We start from the raw sequence: 27,300 nt of genomic DNA on the forward strand, positions 1-27,300 counted from the left end.
TTCATTCCTTATACCTCCTTACTCTCCCTTCTTCAATTAATTCATTACTGTTATCTAACTCTCTTCTCTGACTTTCTCTCTAAATACACCATATGCTTGTTTTTCTCTCACTTCATATTGCAATTTCTATTTGTGTTACAGTAACTTATCTTTAATTTCTCTACAAGCTGTCTAAAATTTCTCTAAATATTAAATGATTGCAATATACCTTGTATCAATTCTTAACCAATGTTTTTTTATTATGTCTAATTTGTTATTATTTAAACTGCAGATGTTTTTGTTTAATCTTTGAAGATTGTAAAATTATTGTTCTTAATATGTTTTGTAATAATTTGGAGCTTTTCTCCTAGGGCCTCTGCTGAAAATAGGCTTCTACCCAGTCAGACATCCCCGGTAATCAACTGTTAGTAAATAAACAAACAATAAATAATGCTCAGTTCTGCTCTGAGCTAATATCCAGTGGGTCCATTTATTCTGATCCTGAATCCATCTTCAACATCCTTGCCAAAAATACTCAGCTACAATTTTACCCAACTGATCCACCCTCCAGTCCCCTGCCCCTTTACCCAGTTAATTCACACTCCCATATTACGTTTCTTAACCAAGTCCTGGCATCTCTATTAAAGAAGAAAATGCACCACTTCTGTGGGTTTAGACAAACTACCTGGCTGCCTCCTGACAAGCACTAAATATAGCTTTGCTCAAACATCCGTAATCTATTTAACTTCAAGTTTTTCCACTGGTTATATACCTTATGCTTTGTGAACTTCTATAGTTATTCAACTACACAAGGGTGCTCCTATTACAGATCCAGGTAATTACAGACCCATAAGTATTGCCAGTATCATTTTAAGGTATGCAGTGTATCATAGCAGATCTCATAAACAATGATATAGAGAGCCTTCGGTCTCTCAATCCAAACTAATAAGACTTTGTTAAAGATAGGTCTTGTCTACTCAGTCTGATCAACTTTGTTGATAGGGTCACAGAAGCCCTTGAGCCTTGATATGCACACATCTTACCTGGATATAGGTAAAGCTTTCAGTATAATTATCTGTGCAAGTGTTATCAACAGGTTTACTCAGCTTATCATTAGCCCTTATATCATCTGCTGGATATTCAACAGGTTGACTGACAGGGTTTGTACAATAAGGGTTGGAAAAACGTCATTTGCAAAGAATGAATCCACTAATGAAATTGGAAGGTAATGTCCTGCATCCCCTTCTCTTTGCTATTTACTTTTCTGATGTTAAGGCAGATGTTCATGAGTTAGGATGCAGTAAGTTTAATAATGACAGCAAATTGGATGCCATGATATACTCCCATAAAGATACCCACATCATCCGATATAAGTTTGTTCTGAATGATGCCTGGGGCACTGACTGTGGGTTTAAGCCTAATGTTAAAAAATGCAGTGTGGTTTTATTTGGCAAATACAAATTCCTCACTTTATACCATATCAAATAGGATTTCCTTTAAAATTAATTCAGTTATCAAGGATCAAACCTTCATAGACAAAATATTAAGAAATCTGTCTACATAGCACAATTAATTTGCAAAAGCATATCTTCCAGTGGTCATAATCCCTGTCTATACTTCCCTCAGCTGAACCATCATAGAGTACAATGCACCCTTTATCATGAACCTCTCTATGCATCTCATCTTACTCATATCGGCTCTTTCATGGTGATCTACGTCTGGCTTTCCAAACCATGAATAACCTCAACCCACTTGATCTTCTACACCCACACCAATCAAATAGCGCTACAAACATCCACACCAAAGACATTAATCTTCATTGAGACATAAATAGTGTATGCTGGCATGATGGATTCCAAAACAAACACATTCCTTACTTATGGAATAAGCTTCCTCAATACAACAGGTTCCAATGCCCTATAATAACTGTAGAGTTGGTAAGAAAAGCTTTTTCCTGCAATAAGAAAATATACTGCTCCAAGCTCAGATGAAATAAATGGGACATTTCTAACAAGTATACAAGGAATGTTTATTGGATCTTTACATTTCAACAGTTTTTATCAGGCATAATACCAAAGCAGTGGAAACATGCTAATATTAATTCTATTCATAAGGGGGAGTATTGCATACATCAGAAAATTTTAGATCTATTACCCTCAGGAGCCTGAATGGGAAATGCTTTAAAAGGATCCTGTTAAACATTATAGATGGCTCAGTTGTGAACATGTATTGTGACATTTTTAAACATGGCTTTACCAATATAAAGTCAACTAATAACTATATCTAATAACTAATAACTGTAACTAATCTTAGAATTTTTTATACTACTGTGGTCTGAGCACTTGATAACAATACACCATAGATTGCAATGTATCTGATGTCACAAAGACTTTTATCTCAGTTCCACAAAAAGCAATGTTACAAATTGTGAAACCTGGGAGTTCAGTCAGTATGCTGTCCACTAGATAGAAAATTAGATAAATGGAAGGACAGCTAGAGTATGTGCACAGGGATTTAATTTAAAAAAAAAAAATAATAATAATAATATTAAAAGAGGGCATATTACAGGGTACTGTATTGGGTTTGATCCTTTTTCATGTTTTTATGTTATAATTTCCAGCAATAGGAAACAGGAACATTTGCAGATGATACTAAAATAGCTGGCTTAGCTTCTTCAATAAATGAGCAGAAGGAACTTCATTTGATCATTTCATCAAATAGGCAAAAATAAATAGAGTGGTATTTAATAATTAAAAATGTACATTTTTTTCATCTAGGTAAGGATAATCCAGGTTACTCATACAGATTAAATTGCACGCTTATCTAGAAGTATGAAGAAATTTAAGATTCTACTCCATAATTAGAACATTAAGAACAATGTCTTCTAAAGATATTTGTGTATTGGGGGACAATTTATAAAATAATAATTAGATCCAGCAATGAATATGGAATCAGATGTTGCATGCACTCAAGGGATACTACAACAAAACTTGAGGTTTAAAGAACTTGAAATAGGATGCAAAACCTAAAAGGATTATTAATTTGAATATTAATCAGGTAAACTAGGGGAGACTTAAACTTGGGTATATAAAAGTCTGAAGAATGATGTTATTGATGTACATTGCATATTTCATTTATGAGACATGAAAGGAACAGTAGAAATAATCAGTTTGTAGTGGACTTAGAAGGTATGAAAACAAAACTGGGAATAGACTGCTTCCAGTTTAGAGCTGGTCATAAATGGAACTTCTTGCCCTCTGAAGTAAGACAAGCAGATAACTGAGATTTAAGGATAATCTGGATGAGTGGTGTGGGAACAGAGTTTATTAAGCCCAGAATGGATAGTACTGTCTTTCATGAGGTCTTAAGACCACTTCATCACATTGTAACTTTGCATTTTTAAGCAATGCAACTTACTGACTACATCCCAAACTACTATGAACTGTATGATGAACAATTGTAAATTCAGCCTTGGGAATGTAGCATAACACTTCTTCACCAGGAAGTCTAACGCATCCAGTTTTTTCTTTGGCTTAGATGGCTAGTCTTTTTAATGGTCTTCTGCTACTATGAAATGATAAACATAAGCAGAAGCTCTGATTTTCACATAAACAAAGACACTATAAAATTGCAGGCGTAGTGCTGAATTAATGATTATGTGCTTGGAATTTAACTTATATTTAGCCTATGTCAATGTATACTTTGCAATTCAAAAACTGTACAAATAATTATCATTATACAGTGAAACTCTGTATGGAGTGATCATATTTAGGTTTGTGTACATTATTATATATGATTCTGTGGTGATGATGGAAGTCAGTATGTAAAACAACACATGAGCGTGATACAGTTAACTGACATTGCATCAGTACTTCATTCACACAACATGCAGACTTGGGCTGTACAAGAATACATTAAGGAAATGCCAAATGTTGCACTGACTACTATGATTAAAACAATGCAATATCCAGAGTCACTGACAGTGTTGTGCACAGTTCAATACATAGTGGTCACTGGCACAGTACAAATTGATTTGCACATATATTTTTCCTTCAAGCTCAACTTTCCCTTAAACTTGCATACCCAGTATTTTCAAGAATAATACAAATCTATTGCCATGAGTCACTTTCTGATCATCAGTTCAAGAATCACTATTAGTTGGTGACAACCTGATTGCTAATTTCAACAGATTTACTCCTGCTGTCATTTTATCATGGCTGCCTGCAGCTGGGCTAGCCACTTTCACAACTTCTGTGATACACTATGTTTTTCTCTGTGCAATTTTCATGAGTCTTAATAATGATTTCTACAGGCTAGACAAAGTTAGTGACCAGAACTCACCAACCACTGCCTCTATGGCCAAGTAAGCTTCTAATTCAGTATTATGAAATATATACTACTGGCATACTCTGTGCCTGTGATACTGGCATACTTTGAAATCTATAAAATAAGTTTATAAATCTGAGCAACACTTTTTCACCAGTTAGGTGCAATGAGAATTAAGGCTTTTATATGAATCAGCATATGCTGACTGAGTGTGACTATTATTTTATTACATGTCTATGTGTCTATTTATTGACAGGAAGGCTAGCTTGGTATGAAATCAAGTAAGCAAGCAGTGCTGAAGAAGAGAAAGGGTTACCAAGCCATCATCTATGTAGATATAAACAGGGTTACCAAGCCATCCTCTATGTAGATATATACAGGGTTATCAAGCCATCATCTATGTAGATATATAGATATATACATATTTGTGTATGCGTGAGTGTTTGATACCTATCTGATATTTTGAGATTTGTTATATATATATAAAGTCCAAGACTGCTCTTTCTCAGAGTATTCCCTTTTCTCTGAGGTATGGTGTTTTTGAGGTTGGTATGTTTAAGTTCAAGGGAGTGTGAGAGTGTGCAAAAACAACTTCAAAGGGAAAACAATCGATGATCTCAAGCTTGACATCCATTTTTTTCCTGCATTGTCACACATTTTTTGTATTTCCAGGACTTGCAGTTATGAGCCTCAGAATTACAAAAGGGAACCATGTCAACCTGTCATTCTATCTATCTATGTATCTATCCATGTGTGTATGTTTGTGTGTGCGTTTTATACACACACACACACACACACACACACACACACACACACACGCACACATATATATATATATATATATATATATATATATATATATACACATGAGTGTCTCATCAAACATTGAAGCTCATAAGCGTGAACAAAGAACAGTCATTTTAGACTGAATCTAAAATGATCAAAATCTACAAAAACTAAAAGTATTTTTTTGCAAGGGTGCCAGCCCCCCCCCCCCCCACAGCCCCATACCCCCTGCTAATTATTAACTATCCCGGTAAACAAATGTAAAATAAATAAATAAATAAAATAAATAATTATATATTTCATCTCCAAAATTGCCACCTTCCCTGACCCCACTGCACCACACTCCCATACAAAATAAACTCCATAGAAAAGAACATCAGTTCATATGCACATACAGTCATATTTTTCATTTCACAAAGCGATCTGGAATGCATCCAAAACTGGATGATCAAAAATTGGTAGAAGCTTGGTGCATCCTAAATGGTTGCCATGTTAATTCATGCCACTATCCAAGAGTCATCCATACTATATTTTCCCACAACATCATCTGTAGTGGGTACCAACTTCAATTTGTGTCAAATGTGTCTAATTTGGGCATGGTATTTGATGAATGTTTCAGTCCATATGTCCAGATTTAATCTGTAATCAGATAATTCTGTCTTCATATTTTCTTATTTTTATCTTTGTCAACCAGGTAAGTGGACTACTCCAAGGAAACTTTTATGCAACAATGTTTTCTGCCACAACTCGGGTACATAACAAATAAGATTAGAAATGCTGGAAGGTAATTGCAAACATAATTTCAATTTCTGGTATCAGAGATTATAATTATGTTTTTTTTTAAACAAAATACAGTTAAAGTATACAACTGAAGGAACAAATAGGCCAAATAAAAAGTATACAGTTATAATAACAGGAAAGCTAAATAAAAACTAGAAAAAATGTCCATGTATTGAGACAGCATATCCTCAATTCATAAATATTTTGTCTAGCTAGTAGTATCGGAAAGTGTTGGTGGTAGTTATCAATTATCCATTATATGAATATAGCTCTTAGAAGGCACACCACTTCATCAGCAAACCTTTTTGTGGCAAATACCTTTATTTCCTCACATATAGGTTAGGGTGGCAGGACTAAATCATTTTCATCTTGCACGGAATTCTGCAGCCTGGCTACTTACTGGGATAGCTCCTTATTACCATATTACAATATTACATTTCTGTGAGTAGTATTCATTGGATGAAAGTTAAGTATTGTGTCATCTTCAAACTTCTGCTTCTAGTTTGCTTAGGCCTTCATGATTTGGGTTCTTTTGCCTTTAGGAATTGCTGGTCTAGTGTTGGTCTTTCCACTTGTATTGCTTAGCTAACTTTGGACAGCTGATGGAGAGGTTAATTTGCAGCATTCTGGTATTCTTTCTTTTTTTCTTTTCCCTACCAAGGCCTCCATGCCTTGAATCTGCTTGGATGCTGGATGAGCTACATCCCCATGCTCAGTGGCCTTGAACCGATTTTAAAAATGTACCTTTTTGTTTTAACATATAATGACTGGCCCTGGCAGTATTATTTTTTTTTTTTAGTTTTTATTGGATTTTCAGTTTGTAAAATAATCACAGCAATATTTACAGTCAGAAATTTGTGAACATAATAAATGAAAACATTTCAAGTAAACCTGACACACAAAAGAAAAAGCAACTATTAACAGGATTATTCCATTATCCATCAAGTCATTCGAGTTATTATACATTACATTTAATCTAAAATGCAGTTATTTTCACCCTTCAAGCAGATCTCTAATTTTGTCCATGCATTGTAGCAAGAGTCAGCCCTGGTTGTTTTTGACTTAATTGTAATAATTTCCAGGTGACAGACTTCAGTTCCAATATTTATAAATTCTTTGAAGGGGGTGTAGATTTGAACTTCCAATTCTGAGTTATAACCTTTCTCTCTCTAGATAGTATAGACCACAAAATATGATATTTCAATATTTCATGTTTTTAATATGTATAGGAATAGGAGTGTTAAAAAGGATTAGTGATTTAGATAAAACAAATATCTCCATAAAAGCCTGTAAAAATATAAATGTTCCAATAAGGTGCTAAGACAGTATAGTCAAAAAGCATGTGCTGCCAATCCACTTTAAGTTCTTGTTTACATCTCCAACAAACTTGTTTCTGCTTGAACTATAATTCAATTTTATGTGGTATTAAGAAAGATCTATGCAAAAATTTATAAGTAAAGAGATTCCATCTAAGAGATGAAGTTGCATGTTTAAAAATTATTAGAATTAATTGTTTATCTTCTTCACTCGAAAGTCTGTTATTAATTTGGGTAAAATAGTTCCAATAATTGTCATTGCAATTTTTTTCACTCCTCATAACTTTATATAATTTGGATAAGAGACCCTGTCCCAGTGTGTTTTGTTGCATTAAGAATATTAGATATTCAATTCATTTTGGGATATGATCTCTTATCCTTGGCTGTATTAACTTAATTTCCCCTTCTACATTTTGTCTACAGGATTGTACTTCTAGATACATGTCTTTATTTAAATTATATTTGTTCTTAATATAATCAACAGAATGTAGCTTTTCATCATTCATTAACTGAAACCAATATAGCAGATTTTTCTCTTTAAATGTGATCATTGTTTCTAACTTTGAGGTGGAGATATTATTTTGGGTATACACCATAGGAAATATAAATTAGGATCATGCTTTATATGCCAGGTTTCTATATATACATTTTTTTAAAAGCATTTAATATAGTAGAAATGAAATATGAGTCACTTGTTTGGTGAATTTTTCCTATAAGTTAATCCTTTAATAACCAATGTACACTGTTATTTAGTATGAGATAATTATTAGAATATCTATTATGTTTAGAATTTATAAAATAAATTCCAAAAAAACTCTTTCCACCTAGCTGTGTAAGTGTTATTAATCCAAACACATATTGTTTTTATAATTGATGATAATGAATATAATTCTAGATCTGGTAGCCCTATCCCTCCTGCTGCCCAGTCTCTCATGTGATGGCTTAAAGCAATTCTTGGTTTATTGGGGTACCAGAGAAATCTCAAAATTAAAATGTTAAATTCTTTAATACCACTTTTTGCAGGTGGTAATATTAGTGATTGTATAATATATAAGATTTTTGGTAAAATAATCATTTTGATTATAGATAGCCTCTCTTGCATTGTGAAGAAAATTTTATTTCTGTCTATTAGATTCTTTATTTTGTTTATACTGTTAGTATAATTGTAATGTATTATATATTTAACATTATCTGTTATAATAATTATTTCTAAATTATTAATTTTCTTCTCTTTGACAATATATTTAATGAATTTATTTTTGATTATAGCCTTATTTGTATTGATAGGTTGGAATTTGGTTTGTCCTTGTTAAATGTTAAAACAGATTTTCTTTGAAATACATTCATTGCTAAGAAAACTGCAGATAAAGAATTATCATTGTCATTTAATGTCAGTATAATGTCATCAGTAAACAGATGAATTTTAGAGTTTAAATTCTCATTTATGTTAATACCTTTTATATCTGTATTTGATCTGAGAAAATTAGCAAATGATCCCATAATTAAGGTAAAAAGCAGAGGTGAAAGAGAACATCCATGTTTGGCTCCTTCAAAATTTGTATAGAATCAGAAGTAAAAGTACCTATTTTAGCATATGCAAAACAATCATTATAAAGAAGATTAATAAAATGTGGGAAGTTACTTGAAAAATTATATTATTCTAAAACAGGCAAGAGATATTTCCAGTTTACCAAGTCAAAAGCACTATTAATATCAAGACTCATTACAGTTAAGTTCTCTTTTGTTTTATTTTCACAGTCAATTATTGTAATTGTTCTTTTAATATCCAAAAGTCTGGCCTAATACCCTTATACTGGGAGACTTTAACTACCCCAATATTAGTTGGAAAAACTACTCCTGCTCCAACTCTTTTGCCCAAGGCTTTCTAGAATTCAACTCCAATTCCTTAGACCAACTCATCCTCACCCCCACTAGGGGAAATAACATTCCTGACCTGGTCATTCCAAACATGGGGGACTGCTGCTCTACTCCTATGATAAACCCCTCCCTGGTTCGATCCAACCACAAGTTAATCACCATTGATATCCAAATCCAGCCCCCACCCCTGAAAAAAGAAACCACAGTGAAAAGCTTCTCCAAAGGTAACTTTGAGCTTCTAAGGACAGAAGTGGCAAGCTTCACATCATCCATAGAAATGGGGAATGGGAGTAAGGCTGCTGAATCATACACTAAGGCACTGTTTGAGCACCTACACAACTGTGTAGATAGGCCCATACCAAACAGAAACAAGAAGCTCTCCTCTAAAATAAAGAAGCCAATCTGGTGGACCCCTGTCATTAACAAACTCTACAACAGAAGGAAAAAACTGTTGCAGAGAAAGGTAAAGTCTGATGACAGGAAACATTCCCTCAGAAATCTCAGTAAAAAACTGCAATCCCTCATCAAATCCATCAAAGATAGTTATGAAAACAAAATTGCTACACATACTAAGGACAAAGTACAGTTGTGTACACTTACCATAAATGTAGATGTTTGAGTGCATTCACTGTTGCAGTCATTACATTTTGGTAATCTGCTGGCAGGTTGCCTTCAGTCAGCCTGATTAACAAAGTCTTGGGTCCTGCGTCAGTTGCTGTCCCTTCTTCCATGATGTCAGGGGTATAAAACATGCAGTTGATGCCATTACTTCAGTTTTTCTTGCCCCAGATGGCAGGTGCCCCCCCAAATGGGGAGTATATATATATATATATATATATATATATATATATATATATATATATATAATTAGAAACAGAAAAATATACCTCCAAACAAAAGCAAATACACCAAAAAGGCTTTTAAGCATAATAAAAGAAAGAAGAGGTATAGTAAAAGAAAAACAGGGGGCTGGAGGGAGGGTAACCAGGACTGCAACAGTGAATACACTCGAACATCTACATTTATGGTAAGTGTACACAACTGTACTATGTTCATCGTGTTTCACTGCTGCAGTCATTACATTTGGATAGATTCCCAAAGCTAAGGTTGAGAGGATGGATTTATACAGCATTAGGGCCAGCTAAAAGGACCTGCAAAACAGCAGTGGCAAAGCCAGCTCTGGATTTAGAGAAAATTGGTAAGTGATAATGCTTGGTGAAAGTATGAACTGAACTCTAGGTAGCAGCTTCTAGAATATCCCTGGTAGGAACACCTCTGAGAAAGGCTGCTGAAGTAGATGCAGCCCTGGATGAATGAGATCTAATCCCCTGGGGATAGGTTTTCCATGGTGCTTATAACAGAAATGAATACAATGGCTTATCCATTTAGAAATGGTTTGCTTTGAAATAGCCTTCCCCTCTGCCCCTGCACAAATGCTGCCAGCAGTTGTTCAGATTTTCTTTGAGATTTAGTCCTGTCCAAGTAGAATCTAAGTTGTCTGTGTATATCCAGTGAATGCAGAATCCACTCTCCCTTGTTCTGTGGATTGGGAAAGAAAGTTGGCAAATGAATGGACTGATTAAGAGCCACACTGGATACCACCTTGGGCATGAATGATGGATTGGTCCTGAGTGACACTCTGTCCGCATGAAAGATGATGAAAGGCTCCACTGCCATAAGGGCCTGTAATTCAGATATCCTTCTAGCTGAAGTGATTGCTAAAAGGAAGGCTGTTTTCCAGGAAATAAATTTTAAGTTGCAGCTGGCTTGAAAGGAGGTAGAGTGAGTTTCTCCAATACAATGTTAAGGTCCCAGGCAGTGGTTGGAGCTCTCCTGGGTGGTCTCAAGTTTTTGGCCCCTCTAAGATACTGCTTTAGAAGAGGATGAGAGAAGGGGGGATCTGTGTTGTAATGAGCTGAAATGGCTGAGGTATGGATTTTTATGGAAGAAAAAGACAGGCCCTTGTGAAGCATCTCAGTTAAGTATTGCAAAATCTGAGGTAAATTGGACACTGCTGTGCTCATCCCTTGAGATTGATTCCAGGCATATAATCTTTTCCATTTGTCAGCATAAGATTTTCTAGTACTAGGTCTTCTTGCCTCCAAAATGACATCCATCACAGGTTTGCTGAGGGATGCTAAGGGTGAATTTAAGTGATTAGCCAAGCTGACAGATTCAATGTTTGGAGCTGAGGGTGCAGAATTTGGTTGTCCTGCTGAGACAGTAAGGAAGGTGTCTGAGGCAGGTGCCACGGAGAAATGTGTGACACACTGCACAGGAGTGGGTACCAGTGTTGGCGAGGCCAGTCTGGAACAATCAAAATCATTTTTGGTTTGTCCTGTTTGACTTTTAGTAGAACTTTGGAGAGCAAAGGCAAAGGGGGAAAGGCATAGACTGATAGTTTTTTCCAGCTGAAGGACAGAGCATCCACTTTCCAGGCCTTTTTGTGATAAGCTTGTGCAAAATTTGTCCAACTGGTAGTTCTGGGGTGAGGCAAAAAGATCTATGTCTGGGCTCCCCCATTTGCGTGTCAACATGTTGAAAATCCATGGTTCCGGTTTCCATTCGTGAGGGTCCATGAGATTTCTGCTTAGTTCGTCTGCCAGAACATTCTGCTTTCCTGGCAGGAATTGAGTTTGTAGTTGTACTTGGTAGCTCAAGGCCGTGTTCCACAATGCCATGGCTAGTCTGCAGAGGGGTAGGAATGTGTACCCCCCTGCTCGTTTATGTACCACATAACCGTGGTGTTGTCCGTCTTTATCAGTAATTGTCCTGGATGAAGGTAGTCCTTGAAGGCTGTCAGTGCATTCTGTACAGCTAGCATTTCTTTTTGAATGATATGAAGGTGCATTTGATTTGGGCTCCATTTGCCCTGAATGCACTTCCCTGCCAGATGAGCCCCCCCATGCATAGTCTGATGCATCTGTAGTTACGGTGTGGGCGGCAGGGGGTGGTGTGAATGGCAGTCCCTTGTTTTGGTGGCAGGCCTCTGCCCACCATAGGAACTCTAGGCGCAGGCAAAGTATGATAGAAATCATTGTTTCTAGGCTGTGACAATGTTGACACCATAAACTTTTTAAGTACCACTGAAGTTTCCTCATATGCAGTCTTGCATATGGAATTAGAAGAATGCATGAGGCCATAAACCCCAAGGCTTTCAGTATTTGCCTTGCAGATAGCAGGGTTTTTGTGGCCACCTGTTTGAAGTAAGTCACCAAATGAGTTTGCTTTTCTGGTGTAAGGAAAGCCATCTGGGCAGTTGTATCCAAGCTTGCACCCAGGAATGTAATTTTTTGAGAGGGTACCAGTTGTGATTTCTTTTTGTTTATGGTGTACCCTAGACAGGTTAGAAGTCTTTTTATAAATGCCAGATGTTTTAGAAGAATGGCCTGATTTTCTGCCTAAATTAGACAATCATCCATGTATGGATATATTTGAATATTTCTTTGCCTGCAAAATGCAGTTACTAGAGCCAGGCATTTTGTGAATACCCTGGGTGCAGTAGACAAGCCAAAGAGCAGTGCAGAGAACTGATAATGCATGCAGCCTGCTTTGAAGCATGGGAATCTTCAGCAAGATTCCCTGATTGGGATATGCAGGTAAGCCTCTTTTAGGTCAAGAGTTACCAACCAGGCATCCTTGCCTAGCATAGGAAGTAACTGGTGAAGAGTCAGCATCTTGAATTTTGGAATGTCCTGAAAGGTGTTTAGAGTAGACAGGTCCAGAATTGGATGCCATGATTTGTGTTTTCTGGGTACCAGGAAAAGTCTGGAATAGAAACCTTGTCCCATTTCCTCTTCTGGTACTAGTTGAATAGTCCTCATGTTTAGGAGGGAAAGTACTTGTTTCTGAGCCTCTGCCCACTGATTTGGGGGCAGGTCTGGCCACGCGTTTGGAGTTGGCAGTGTGTGGAAATGAAATCTGTATCCCTGGGACACTATATTTAAAACCCCTTTGTCCTGGGTTATAAGTTGCCAGTTTCTTGAATGATGAGTCAGTTTTCCCTCCAAAGGGGTGGCTAAGAGGTAAGTGCTTGGTAATTTCAAAGGGAAGTCATTGAGACTGTTTACCATAGTGTGGTGCCTTGTTGTTTCCAGATTTGGAAGTGGAAGCACCCCATTGCTTAGTTCTGAAAGTCTCTTCGGACTGAAATCTGGTGGTTTTGGAATGTCTGGGTTTGGCCGTAGTGGCTCTGGAAGGAGCTGGAAAGGACCAGTTCTTAGTAGGCCAATGCCTACTAAATCTAGGAGGTTGCACTTGTAAGAAATCTTTCATAGTTTGCATATATTTAGCTTTATCTTCCATCTTTTTTAGAACTTCTTCAGCCTTATTGCCAAATAAGTGGTCCTGCTGTAAAGGAGCAAGTCTGTAGGCCTGAATACACCCTCAGAAGCCAGTGCCTGCTCAGCGGATTTGGACCCATCCAAGGTAGAGACATCCACGGGTTCCATGTATGAAGCATCTTGCGGGCATACCAAACTCCGAATGGGTCTCAGTAGAGGCCTGCGAATCAGAAGTAGCGGGTATTAGGGGCTGCGAAAGTGCCTCACTCAGTACTGGTGAACTGGCGACTGGTTTAGGAGAAGCGTCGTCAGTAGTTTTGGACCTCAACAGCCTGTCTCTGTCTTTTTCTTTGCGTTTTTTCGGTATTCCGGTGGTTGGATGGCTAACCGACATCATTTCTGGGTAATTAAATCGAGCACTGAAATATTTTGAAGCAAAAATCTACCGACGACAGATAGTGCAATGATTAAATAAAGCACAAAACCAACAGCAAGGTATGTCGTGGTCAGGGCCTAGGCAAGAATACAGTACAAATGAAAATCCTTATGAGGTATTTGCTTCCCACAAGTAATACAATTATTAACTTTTACTGACATCAGAAAAGAGCAAGAAAAAGTTTCCCCAATGGGGTACTTAGCTTTAAGTTGAAGACTTTGGTTCTGAAACTTGAAAACGAAAATTTCAGGAGTCGGCCGACTGGCACTTGCAAACTGCTTCTGCTTTGGGCACTGCGAGGCAAGAAAGACAGATGTAATGGCGTCGGCTGCATGTTTTATACCCCTGACGACCTGATGTCATGGAAGATGGGACAGCAACCGATGCAGGACCCAAGACTTTGTTAATCAGACTGACTGAGGGCAACCTGCCAGCAGATTACCCAAATGTAATGACTGCAACAGTGAAACACGATGAACATCCACAAGGTTTTCTTTAGCTATGTCAAAAATCTGCATAATAATACACAGATTTGCTCAGAGCTACAACACAATGGCACCACTTATACTGAACCAACTGACATTGACAATATCTTGGCAGACAGGTTCAGTGCCAGTTTTACTCCTCCCTCACACCTTAAAGGGCCCATCCACATACCCAAGGAATACCCAATCCCTATTATCATGATTGCACAAGTAAAAGCCGCACTGACCAAAGCTAAGAACACAGCTTCCATGGGACCAGATAATATACCAGGTTGTGTCCTGCACAAACTACAAAAGGAACTGGCACCACACCTGAGTGCTCTGCTCAACTATGGCCTTAGTTCAGGCCTTGTTCCCACTGAATGGTGCACTGCTACAGTCATCCCACTCCACAAACAGGGTGTGACTACTGACCCTGGGAACTACCAACCTATCAGCTTGATTTGCCTGATCTGTAAGGCTATGGAATGTATTATTATGGATGTTATAAATAAGGATATAGGGGACCTCTAAACCCTGGACCCCATGCAGTTTGGGTTTGTGAAAGGCAGATCATGTCTGCTAAATCTGATAGACTTCTTCGAAACCATCTCCAGAGCAGTGGACAAAGGCAAGGTTGTCCACACAGCCTACCTCAATCTAGCCAAAGCCTTTGATACCATCCTACACTCTGGAATCATTGATAGGCTCACTAATCTGGGCATAAACCCATATGTCACTAGATGGGTTGCAAACTGGCTCACTGACAGAACCCACACGCTAAAAGTACCTGACTCCAAATGTGACTAGTGGACAGTTACAAGTGGAGTCCCATAAGGATCAGTTCTGGGGCCTCTCCTATTTGGTATCTACTTCTCTGAAGGTCAAGCCAATACCAAGGCACTCTGGTTAACCAAATTCGTGGATGACTGCAAACTGGGAGCTATTATTGATTCTCAAGCTGATGTAGACATCCTACAAAAAGGCCTTATGGAGACCAATGACTGGTGCCAAAACCATGGCCTTAGGCTAAATGCCAAAAAATGCATAGTCATTCCCTCAGGAAAAACACAGTGCCCACAAACTACCATATTGAAGGGAACCCACATAACTCTGAAGGAGTTATAAGGGATTTAGGGACAAAGGTAGATAGTAACCTCTCCTTTGACAGCCACATTGCCACTGTAGTTAGGAAGTCCTTCTACATGGCACATCTCTTCACAAAAGGTTTCTCATCCAGAAAAAAATAAGTCATTACCTCTCTCTACTCATCCCTTATCAGACCCATTATAGAGTACAATGCCTCATTTGGCATGTACCTCACTAGACACCTCCAACAGCTGGAGAGGCCACAGAAATTCCTCACTAAGAGAATCTTAGGACGCAAACATGTGCCTTATGCAGATAGACTTAAAAAACTTAAACTATACTTGAAAAATTAATTTTATGGTGCTAAAACCAGGGTGCTGTTACTGTGATTCTTATTGTGATGGCTCCAAAGTCTTCTTAAGACACTCAGTCTTGCTGGCTGGGTTTTGCTGAAATCACAGTCTGGTTATAGTTGCATTCACAGCCTGTTGCTTACATAAACTTGCAGAATATACACTGATGACAGAATATACTTTGCAGCACTAAACTCAGAGCAGTAACAGATAAATAACTTTTTATAACAAATCACACATACTACTGTAGCAGCTTTAGGTACTGTTCTACTTTACTTCTTGAACAACATGGATGATGTGAGAGATACAATATTACCTTGGAACAAGTGTGTGTTCCTACACAGATATCTCTAACATAACTGAATTAATACAGATCTTATATACAGTTCTAGTCACGCACACACATATAGATTTCCTCTTGGTATTCTATTTTGGAGAATTGCTAATCCTGTAGAAACAATGCTGATTGTTGCAGATGCTGACTTGAATACGTTATTTTTAAGCTTTCTTGCTTAACAATGTCACATTTTTTTATCTTTGTATGAGAACATCTGTTCTTGTGCAAATGCTGACTTCAAACTTTCTTACTTAACAATGTCATATGATGCAGATTGTTTTCCTGTTGTCCAGCCTTTACAGAAGCAGGTTCCTGTTTTTTTTTACATTCTTGCCAAGTCTGTAAGAGTTCAGCTTTTTGTGCTGACAGTATACTGATTCTGTAGGAAAACATGTCCATTAAGGAAATTCCTTATTTTCCAGGCCAAAGTAATTTTAGTATGGATGCTGATCACATATTACTAAACTCTATTTCTACATTTAAGCAAGCTTTATTTTATTCCTTATTTATTTTGCATATTTGTAACAGAATTACTTTCAACTTTAATATTTTGTTGAGCATATTCTTACAATACTCTGTCTCATATCACCTACTTATAGGAGATCTCTGCTTGACATACAGAGCCATGTCTGACCCAGTTTTGCTTGACATGCTTCGTCTGAAAAAATCTCAATCCTTCCATGCTGCTCACTCCAAAGACCTCAACCTTCTCACCACATTAAACAGAACCTGCTGGAGGGACAGGTTTCTAACCCAGGAACTCCCAATTCTCTGGAATAAACTCTCCATTCACGTCAAGCAGAGCGTTGCACTGGCCCTCTTCAAGAGAAATCTTCATGCGTGGATGGGAAATAAGAAATTCACCCTGGGGATCACTTCAATTGCCCTGCTAGATAGGGGCACAGGGAACTAGCGTCTGGTAAGCCAGATGACTGGGAACACTATTGGGCTAGGCTTGTAGTGGCTCCAGAGCCATTATCCTAGTACTTACCTATGACCCTATGAATCTATGAACCTATATTATCATAAGAATTTCTGTTTAAGATTAAGCCAATTTGATCTTTGTCAGTCATGGAGGTAGAATATATTTGAATCTATTAGCATGAATTGCCATAAACAATTTATAATTTAACATTTAAAAATGAAATCAGTCTGTATGAAGAGCATTCAGTAGGATCTTTGTCAGTTTTTAAAATTGGAGAGATAAGGGTATATTTCCAAGAAGGAAGAACTTTAGCTAGGTCCTTGACTATAGGAAAAAAAAACTTGTGTAGTATGTCTAGGGCTTCTTTGGGTAACAGCTTATAAAGTTCAGATATAATCCCATTATTACGTAGTGCTTTATTAGATTTAAGTTTAGAAATTTTAGTTTGACGTTCAGACATAGAGATCGGTTTGTCAATTAATTTAATTTGGTCATCAGATAGTTTAGTTTTGATGATTTTAGTAAATATGTTAATTATTTCTTCTGGTTCTACTACTATATTATTTTGATTGATTCCTCTATTTCTGTCACTTTTCTTTTCTTCATATGTGAGTAGACTTCTTTTATGTAATTGGACTTACTGATTAATGTTGTTTTTGTGGCTAAACTGCGCATAGATTTTGGGTTAATAGAGAAGTTAATCATCTTAAACTTCTCAAAGTTGATTTTAGTTTTACACTTTAAGATTTCCAAGTATTTTTTGTTTAGTTTATTAATCTCTTCTGTATTATTATTTTTGTCTGATTTTCTAATTTTAACATATCAAGGTTTTTTTGTATTTCATGTAATTATTTGTCCCATTTTTTTATTTGACAACCAATTAGTAACTCTACCAAAAAGATATGCTTTTAGTGCATTCCATAAATACATTTCTGAATTATCTTCTATATTATTAATTTCTATAAAGGAAAGATTTCTTTAATAAAAAGTCCTTAAATTCTTTTAAGCAAGTCATATATGCTGGCAATCTTCTGATTTTAACATTATTATTAGATTTCAAAAAGAACTGAAAGGTAACTGTATTGTGATCTCAAAGTGAACATATTTTGACTTTGCCTAGTGTATCAGTCAGATCATTAGAGACATAAACTCTGTCATTTCTGGATTGCATTCCATGTCTATGGGAATAATGGGTAAAAAATAATGAATTTGTTCTGAAAATTCATTTATGTCTCTAAGATGAAACAATTCAGTAAATGTTAACAATACCTTTGCAGATGTCTGTATTTTCCTTTTACATATTGTATTAGTATTACTTAGTGACAATACACAATTAAAGTCTCCTGCTAGAATGATACTGCCTTTCGACTTTTGAAGTACTTGTTCTAAGTGTTGATCAACTGTCTTAATTCCTATTCCAGGAAACAAATACAAGTTAATAAGAGTTAATATCCTCTTATTATACTTTATAGTTACATTACAAAGCATACCTTTATCATCTTGCTATGTTTCTATAACTGTAGGCATAGACAGTGAATTTCTCCATAATATAGCAGTCCCCCTTTTTTATTATATTATAAACTGGATACTATAGTATAGTATTTACCCTGTCTATGCCTTCTGTTAATAAATGTGCTTCCTGTAAAAAAAATTTGAGAATTAAGCAACTTCAAATATTGTTTAAACTACCCCTCTTGGATTCATTATTTAATGCATTGACTTTTATGGAAATGCAGTTAATAAATTCCATTTGTCTTACTGATCACAAGTATACATGTAATGACACTCTCTAGGTAAAGAACTGCTTAGTAATCATCACATGAACATTAAATAAAATAGTTACTATTGTGGACTCACAAAAAAGCTAAAAAATATAATTATCATTTCCTTGGACAGAAGTGATTTAGTGGGCTTAGCTCAAGGTTCATTCTGAGCTCTTGACCCTTCTGATTATGGTGTTACTGGTAAGAGAAAAATGAATTTTTCATTTTCTGAGGATTCCCAGTATATTTAACAGGAAAATGATTTTATGGGAATGACTGCTGCTTTCTCTTCTCAGGCGACTGATTCGGAGGAGAGTGTTTCTTCTGATAGTCCCTGAGAAGAACTTTCTTGTAATGAAACAAAATCCAGAATGGTCCAGTTATTTCAGTGGGTACATAGTGATATTCCACTATGTTTGACAAAATATTATTCTTTATCACAGTTGGAATTTCCTGAACACACTCCTGTTTCTCGTGTTCCTCCAACTTTGGCGGATGTGTTATTACAGCAGCCATCCTGCTGCCCTGAAGAAAGCAGATTGTGTAAATGTCTTCAGTCATGCATTTTTTTTCATTTTATTTTATTTTCCAGTCCTAGATCTGACCCTTCAGTAAATTCCTTTGGTAAATCCTGCTGCCGGTATGCATCTGGTAAATGCTTATCCCTCCCCACTCTAATAAGGATGGGAAACCTTTGATATATTTACAGGGTGCTCCTGCCACACTTAATTTGTAGAATTTGTCAGTCGTATTTGCCAAAATGTTTGCTTACATTTTTTGAGAATATGAGAAACGTAGTCACCTTTCCATCTTCTGAAGAAAAATGTTCTTTGAATAATCATTCTGCTTCTTTGTTTGGAGTGACTAACATTATTTAAAGTGTGCTTACAATTCAGCTGATGCTTCTTCCAGAGCAGCTGGTATTGGAGCTGTTATGATCAGGTTTGCTTGACTGTGTAGACAAAATCTATTAAGTATGTTAAAGCTGAAATTTTTAACTCTCCTTCAGAGACTGGTTGTTTTTCAACCATCCGCTGTTGAGGTCCTGAACATGTGATGTGAGAGGGAAAGTGATTCGGGGGTTACTCAGATTTTTCCTTTTATTAGTTAAAGATTTTACACCTTTTTAAAAAAAAAAAAAAAAAAGGCAAAATAAGCCGACTCAGCAAGCTTCTGGCAAGCAGACATTCAAAAACAATGACAGAGAGTCTTTAAAAAGAAAGGTGGAGACCTCCAGAAGCAAATCCTTTCAAACAAGTTTGAATAACTGCAGAGTATCTCTCCTTCCCTACCTGGGCAAGTCTTTAAAGCTTCCCAAACATCTGGCTTTCCATTTCTCCATTTGGCAACAGTTAATCTCAGACAAATGGGTTCTTAGAGTGAAACATTAGGGATACAGATGACTGTGGGAATCCCTCCCTCCTTTTCAGGAGATTCCTCCTCATCAGCTAGATCAAATTTCTTTTTTCCCCTCCTGTCATTCAGCATCTGCGGGTTTGGGGGGGTGATGAAATCTGTCACTCTTTCTCTGACAGGGAAAGCTATTTATTTATTCAAGAATGTTTCTGATACCAAAGAAGCCTCTTGGAGACCACTCTTAGATCTTTTTTTCCTAACTAGTTTGTAGCTTGCCTATGAACCTATACTCTGGGGATCACTGCAGTGGCTTTGCTGGACAGTGGCGCAGGGAACTAATGGCTCTGCTGGACAGAGGCACAGGGGACTAATCTAAGGGGGTGGCGAAAGCCAACACATTCTGGCTAGGCTTATAAATGCCCTTGGGCAGATAGCCTAGTACTCACTTATGAACCTATGAATCATTAAATATTTGCTTTTAAAATCCCTCTTACCCCCAGAGGAGTTTAACAGTCCTTGCTTAAATAGTCTAACCGTCTAAGTAAACACATTCATCCAATACTCTGACAAAAAAAAAACAAACAATAAAAATCCAGTCTACTCCACTACAATCAAATATGATGCTATTAAAAGAAAAATAAACATGAATCTGTATCCATTAAAGAATTGTTAATATATAATAGTAGAACAATTATTTCACATCTTAACCTGTTATTTAACATTTTCATTCTCTGGTTTTATGCATTCATTACGATGTTAAAGTAAGATATGCTTATATCTCTTATTATTGTTCCTTATCTATGCATAATTTTGAAATCCAGCTTTGTGGTGTGTCTCACCATAAAACCAATGCACTTTCAGACCCTTCTATTCCTTCTTTGTAAGATTATATTAAAGTAAATGAATAGTTGTTCTACAATGTTTAAACAATATTTCACTATTTGCTTATATTCCATGCTTTATTACTGCAAATTAGAGCCTCCTATGTTATTTCTGTCAAGTATGCAGGTTATTGTTTCTTTTGCTTTATGTATAATACTTTCAAGTGCTTTGGCAACATATTCATATGTATGACAAGCCTCTAATAATGAATCTCTAAAATTATCTGTATATTTGTTTTACCATTCATTGACAAGTACTATCAAATTCCAAATGCTTGCTTTCAAATATATTTGCTTATAAATGTATTCAAAGGTATTTTACAGAATGTTTAACATTATAATTGTTTCCCTTCTTCAATGCCAGTTTGTATTTTTAACTATAGTTGCAGTGAAAGTTGAGCTATTGCATATTTAAAATGTTTTGCCTTTTATTCAAATTAACCTTCTAAAGCTCTCTGTCAATTAGAGTCTCTGAACATGAACAACTCTGTTCTCTTGTTTAGGTGGGAATTCCACCTGAACTCTAGCTGTTTGCCAGAGAAAGCATCATTTGTTCTAAATGAGGTAAAAAAGCTCAAGCAATGGAAAGAGGGGCTTCCTATCTAGCTACCACAGATGCACCTTGCATAGAGACAACCCATCAGTCAAAACAATTTCCATATCCTTCATATTGAACCTGAACATTTCATCTATGAATAGAGACTATTTTAAAGCAATTTAAAACTTTGTAATCGCTCCACTGTAAAACAACATCAAAGCACACATCCATAGCAATGACAATCACCCCTCACCCAATCCAGCACGTCATAAATCATTCTGTTAAATAGAACAGTAACATATTATCAAATATATGCACTAGGAAGACAGGCACTTTTTAGGTTTTACTATTAGTTTTAGTGAAACAGCTTTTCTAATGCTACTGTAGTTAAATATTACTTACGTGAATATGTTTATCTGTCATTTCTTTTACTACCCTCTTGAGCTACAATCTAAGATCACCTGATAGTGTTTTATTTTACATCGTTTGTTAATTTGTACTGTTTTGTATTTTAGTATTTTAATCTTTGCATTATTATTATTATTATTATTATTATTATTGCTGCATGCATATTTATACAGTGCCTACTTTGTATGCATATCAATAAACTTGAATGTGAATTTAAGATGGGATTGATGACATCAGGCTAAGTATATTAAAAAAAAGACTGTAAAATTCATATACTCTACTATAGCATTAGATTGAGTTACAATTATTTAGGCAGTAGAACTGCTAATTCTTAACTGCTTGAGGATAGGGAGAGTTTTATTGTTTTGAATGCAAAGGTACAAGCCATTCTGATAGCACTTGCAGGTTAGGTTACTGGAGTAAGAGAGATGAAGAGACCGAGAGGCTGTAAGGTATAGTTTGTTAATGTTCACAGTTTGTTAATGTTCACAGTTGGAGATTTATCAACAATTCACCCTGAACTGCATTGTTTTTAACCTGTACAAAACTAAATTAAGTAGTAGTAGTATGCATCAGGTTGGGAAAATCCACAACTGTGAGTAATGTGACTGATTAGTATAGTTCAACATATGTGAAAGTGCTTAACAGACATTCTTACAAGTCAGTTTGATTAGCAGCTCTGGTGCTTGATAGTGCAGACAAAGAAGATAGGCATGCCCATCCTGTGGGAGAGGGAGCATGGTGATGTGGCAGTTCTACCTCTAAGGCCTTGGTGAGGGCAGGGCTTGAAGAACTGCTAGGCCGAGAAGTGGTCCGACTACCAAGGATGGCCCAGGGTGGGCATATTCACAAAGTACACCTCATTGTCTACCCAGCCCACATATAGATACATCCCCATGATGAAGTGTTAAGATCAGGAAAAAGCCAGATAAGCAGCATGGATACTGCTGGACATGCTACTCCTGTTCACAACAAGGATGCTAGCACCCCATTCTGCTTCCCACTTTGCTGGTGGTCCCCAAACAGATAGTTTTGGGTGCAAGCTACTCTTCACTGTCTCTTACATCACTGCAAGTGGCCTCAAAAGAGAGAAAGTAGTACCAGGGTTGAGAATATAAGCAAATGGAGTGCTGCTGGAAAACAAATGGTTATAGCTGCTGCCTGAACTCTCCCCCTCCCCTTCCAAATATGGGTTTTCCATACAATCCTCCATTTGTTGTTGTTGCGACCTTATAATGTAAGAATTACAATGCAATTTTCAGGCTACTGAGTTTCAATTTTTGCACTTTGTTATGCATTACTTTATATCTAAAAGCATTTGAGAATATTACAATTAAGCTCATCAAAGATGTACAACATGACATTCTACATGCATACTTCATATATGCAACAAAAGCCTTTTTCTTTCTAGATCCAAAAGACTGAAAGAAGTTCCTGAATCTATAGTCTGCCTGTAAATCTCATTATTATTATTATAATTATTATTTTTACTGTATTCCTCCCATATTGCCTGTTGATCAACAACCATCCTTTCCTTGGGAGACATCGTACAGGAATCCATCAGGCATTTTGTATTTAAGTCCCTAACCCTACTTTCTGGTGGCTAACATGACCACATGCATCACTGTTGATTTTCTATGCCATCCCCTTCTATATCAGATCCCCTGCACATCCCTAATATAGCTACTGTCAATGGTTTGGAATGCCAAACCCATGTCCCCATGTCCTGCAGTGATTGTCATCATGCAAGCCTCCATTCATGCAAAAGTAATTTGGCCAAGTAGGATAACTACCCCCCACCCCCCAAAGATGGATGAACCAACATACACCACTCACTTCCATGCTCCTCTGACTGGCTTTTCAAGTGCTCAAACAACTAATCAAATTCAGATCATCTGGGTCATTGTCAGGGCTTCATCCCTCAATGCCTCATAGTCAGGCCATCTCATATAATTTTTCTCAGACTTTTAAGACTTCACTTTTTGCAGAAGCACAGTGTCAGTGTAACAGTGTTATAACTTAATGGTTTGCTGTTTGAATAACACAGATAAAATGTAATTCGCTCATTCATTAAGCTTGTAAATTTTGGATCTAACAATACTTCAGGACACAGTGGTTTGTGCATGCCTTATTACTGTGCTGCTTTGATATCTCCTTTAGACTATTTTGTTAAAGCTGTGAGTTGAATTTATGTGTTTTTTTCAACTTACGTGTGTCAGCTTACTGAACGTAATCTGTAACACTGACATGATGACTGAAACAGGGACCTTGTAGTCCAGCTCATCTACCTGTAAAAGTATCTCTCTATCTATCTATCTATCTATCTATCTATCTATCTATCTATCTATCTATCTATCTATCTATCTATGTGTCTATAATGCAAGTATTAGAAGGGCAAAGGTTTGTCAATGTAGAGGCTAGACAATATAGTTATGTATTTATTTATTTAGTTAGTTTAGTTTATTAATCAGGTGAATGTACTGGTCCAAGGACCCTTTTTAAGTCAAAGTTACTAAAAGTCTTGTGGATTTGGAGAATATTGTTATGGTTAATGCCAGTATCACATTAAAGACAAAATGATACATTTGTATCCATTTTCTTCATATGCTTAAGCTAGAGCCCTTCTCCACCCTTCAAAACAGCATTGCCAAGTCTTACATCAGCCAGACTTAAACCATTTATCTCTTTGATCAAAGTCCAATGAAAGTTAATCAAAAAGTACTTTCCCCTAGAAACATTTGTCAGATATATGTGAAATTGTATATATGAACAGATACAAATGTGTACACCAAAAGGGGCTCCATTCAAAATGCTGAGTACTGACAGCTAACCTGTTTAAGCATTTGTCCAAGGGCATTTTATACTGGATCCTTAACTTCTATGAATTCTAGACACTCCCTTATAACATGTAAATATTTTCCTATCTGATTCTGAACACATTTCTAGCAGCTATCCTTCACCTGGGGAAATCCTTTGCAATCTACCAGGAAATAAAAATATGTATGCACTTTTTTTTTTTGTTTTTTTCTTCAAAAAACTTGAACTATCTAGATGTTGTTTAGAAAAAATTGGAAGATGAGGATTTTGTCATTTAGGAACTCTTCAAACTTTAATGCCAAATGATACTTTGTCCATCTAGTCTTGCCAAGTGTTCCTAAACTCCCCTGATTGTTTTTTGAATAGCTGTCAGGCATAATTTCATATGGCTTAATAATTATCGGCTTTTAAACAGTCCTCTCTGTTCTTGCTTTTAACAAAAATTCCAAGACTGATGAAGCACCTACCGCTCGTGTCTGTGTGTCTGTGTGTGTGTGTGTGTGTGTGTGTGTGTGTGTGTGTGTGTGTGTGTGTGTGTGTGTGTGTGTGTGTGTGTGTGTGTGTGTGTGTGTGTGTGTGTGTGTGTGTGTGTGTGTGTGTGTGTGTGTGTGTGTGTGTGTGTTTTGTCTCCTTCGTGCTCTTTTTTTTCTCTTTTTGTCTTTATTCTGTTATAAATCCCAGTGAAAACCCATCTCTATTCTGTAGTTGTACTGCTTGTGATGAAGCTAACTTTCTCCAGTTGCTTTCAGCCAATCCCCGCCTTACAAACATCACTTTAGCTGGGAAATATATTGGTTAAATCTCCTTACTTCATCCCTTTCCTAACATATACCTTAGCATATAATCTGCCACCTTGTGTGTGTATGTATATATATATATATATATATATATATATATATATATATATATATATATATATATATAATCCACAAACGCTCCAGCACTCAAAATAAGGAAAAAATGTAACAGCAGTCGAGTTTGAAGCTCTTTATTAGGCAAAATCAGCCCACAGATGCACAGACCGGTGGCCGGTTTCGCTCACAGCGTCCTCAGAAGCAGATCCATATATATATATATATATATATATATATATATATATATATATATATAAATATATATATATATATATATATATATATATATAAATATATACATATAAATATATACTATATATATATTTATACACTTGTGCGCGTGCACACACACACACACATATATATATATATATATATATATATATATATATATTTATATATATATATATATATATATATATATGGATCTGCTTCTCATTGTTTCTCGGCAACCAAAAGATCAAACCCATTTAAGCGAAAGTGCACTAAATCAAAAGTGTACTTTTGCTAAAGCTGGTTCTCTGAAGCACATTACAGTGGGGATAAGGAAATATATCCTTTTCCCCACTGTAGTGGGATCTTGGAGTTAGTATATTTAAGTAGGGGGGTTTGGGGGGCACAGTCCCCCACATGGGGGGGTGCTGGGGGGCTTTACCCCCTGCAAAATACTATTTAAAGTATTTTTTTTTATTTTTCCGGTTCAGAAAACCGGCTTTTGCGAAAGTGCACTTTCGATGTAGTGCACTTTCGCTTTAATGGGTCTCAGTGTTTCTTGTTCAAGATAGTGACATTTTGGCCTGCATCCTTCTGATTGTACTACTTACAGTGGTCTTAAATGTGTAGCTTTAAAATACCTCTTCAAATCACAAAGCTGCAAGATCCTTGTTCAGTAGAATCATTTTAACCCAGTTAACCCTTAGCCTCATTTCCTCCCAAATAAAGCTCTTCAATTCCTTATTAATTCCCTGCCAAAACTTATCCTACAACATAAAAGAGCCGTGGCTAAAATAAAAAAAACAAAGGGTACCAACACATTTTTACTACTTATACTTTGCTATTACATTTTATAATCATACACTTCCAGTCCCTTACCTTTTGAATTATCATCTGTTTAGTTTCCTCACACATTTCTTTCACTGCTGCTGATGAAATCTTCCAAAGCCTTATTTCTAAATACTGCATTTTTTCATGCTTCAGCTTGGGCAGCACAGTAGTTATCAGAAAGTGAAAAGGTATCAGAAGCAAATCAAGCAACAACAATTAATTCTCACTTAAGCCTGCCTGTGAGTATTCCACCTCAGACAGACAAAGCCACCTTTCTACTGCCACAAGAATTGCAGTCCTAGTCTTCTTGATGTAAAAACACACTTAGTTTAGCCACAAGTAAATAGGGACCAGAAACAAATTTAGCAACTAGTTACGAGTAATTACAAGGCAATTCAAAGGCGGGAAGTCAGCAATGAAGAATACACACACACACACACACACACACACACACACACACACACACACACACACACACACACACACACACACACATGCACGCGCACACATACACACACTTGTAAGGCATTTTCAAAGTACACTAACAGTCTAAGGGGAGGGCCTTCCCAGATTCTTCTGTCAGTAACCAGTAAGATTAGCAAAGCAGTTAAGACTGAGAGGAGCTTCTAGTACCAGGTGCACAGAAGATGAAACTGGGAGGAGCTTCCAAGGGCAGACATACAGTAG

This window comes from Protopterus annectens, chromosome 5.part1 (assembly GCF_019279795.1).
Source record: "Protopterus annectens isolate FY-2018-M chromosome 5.part1, PAN1.0, whole genome shotgun sequence".
Taxonomy (NCBI): Eukaryota; Metazoa; Chordata; order Ceratodontiformes; family Protopteridae; genus Protopterus; species Protopterus annectens.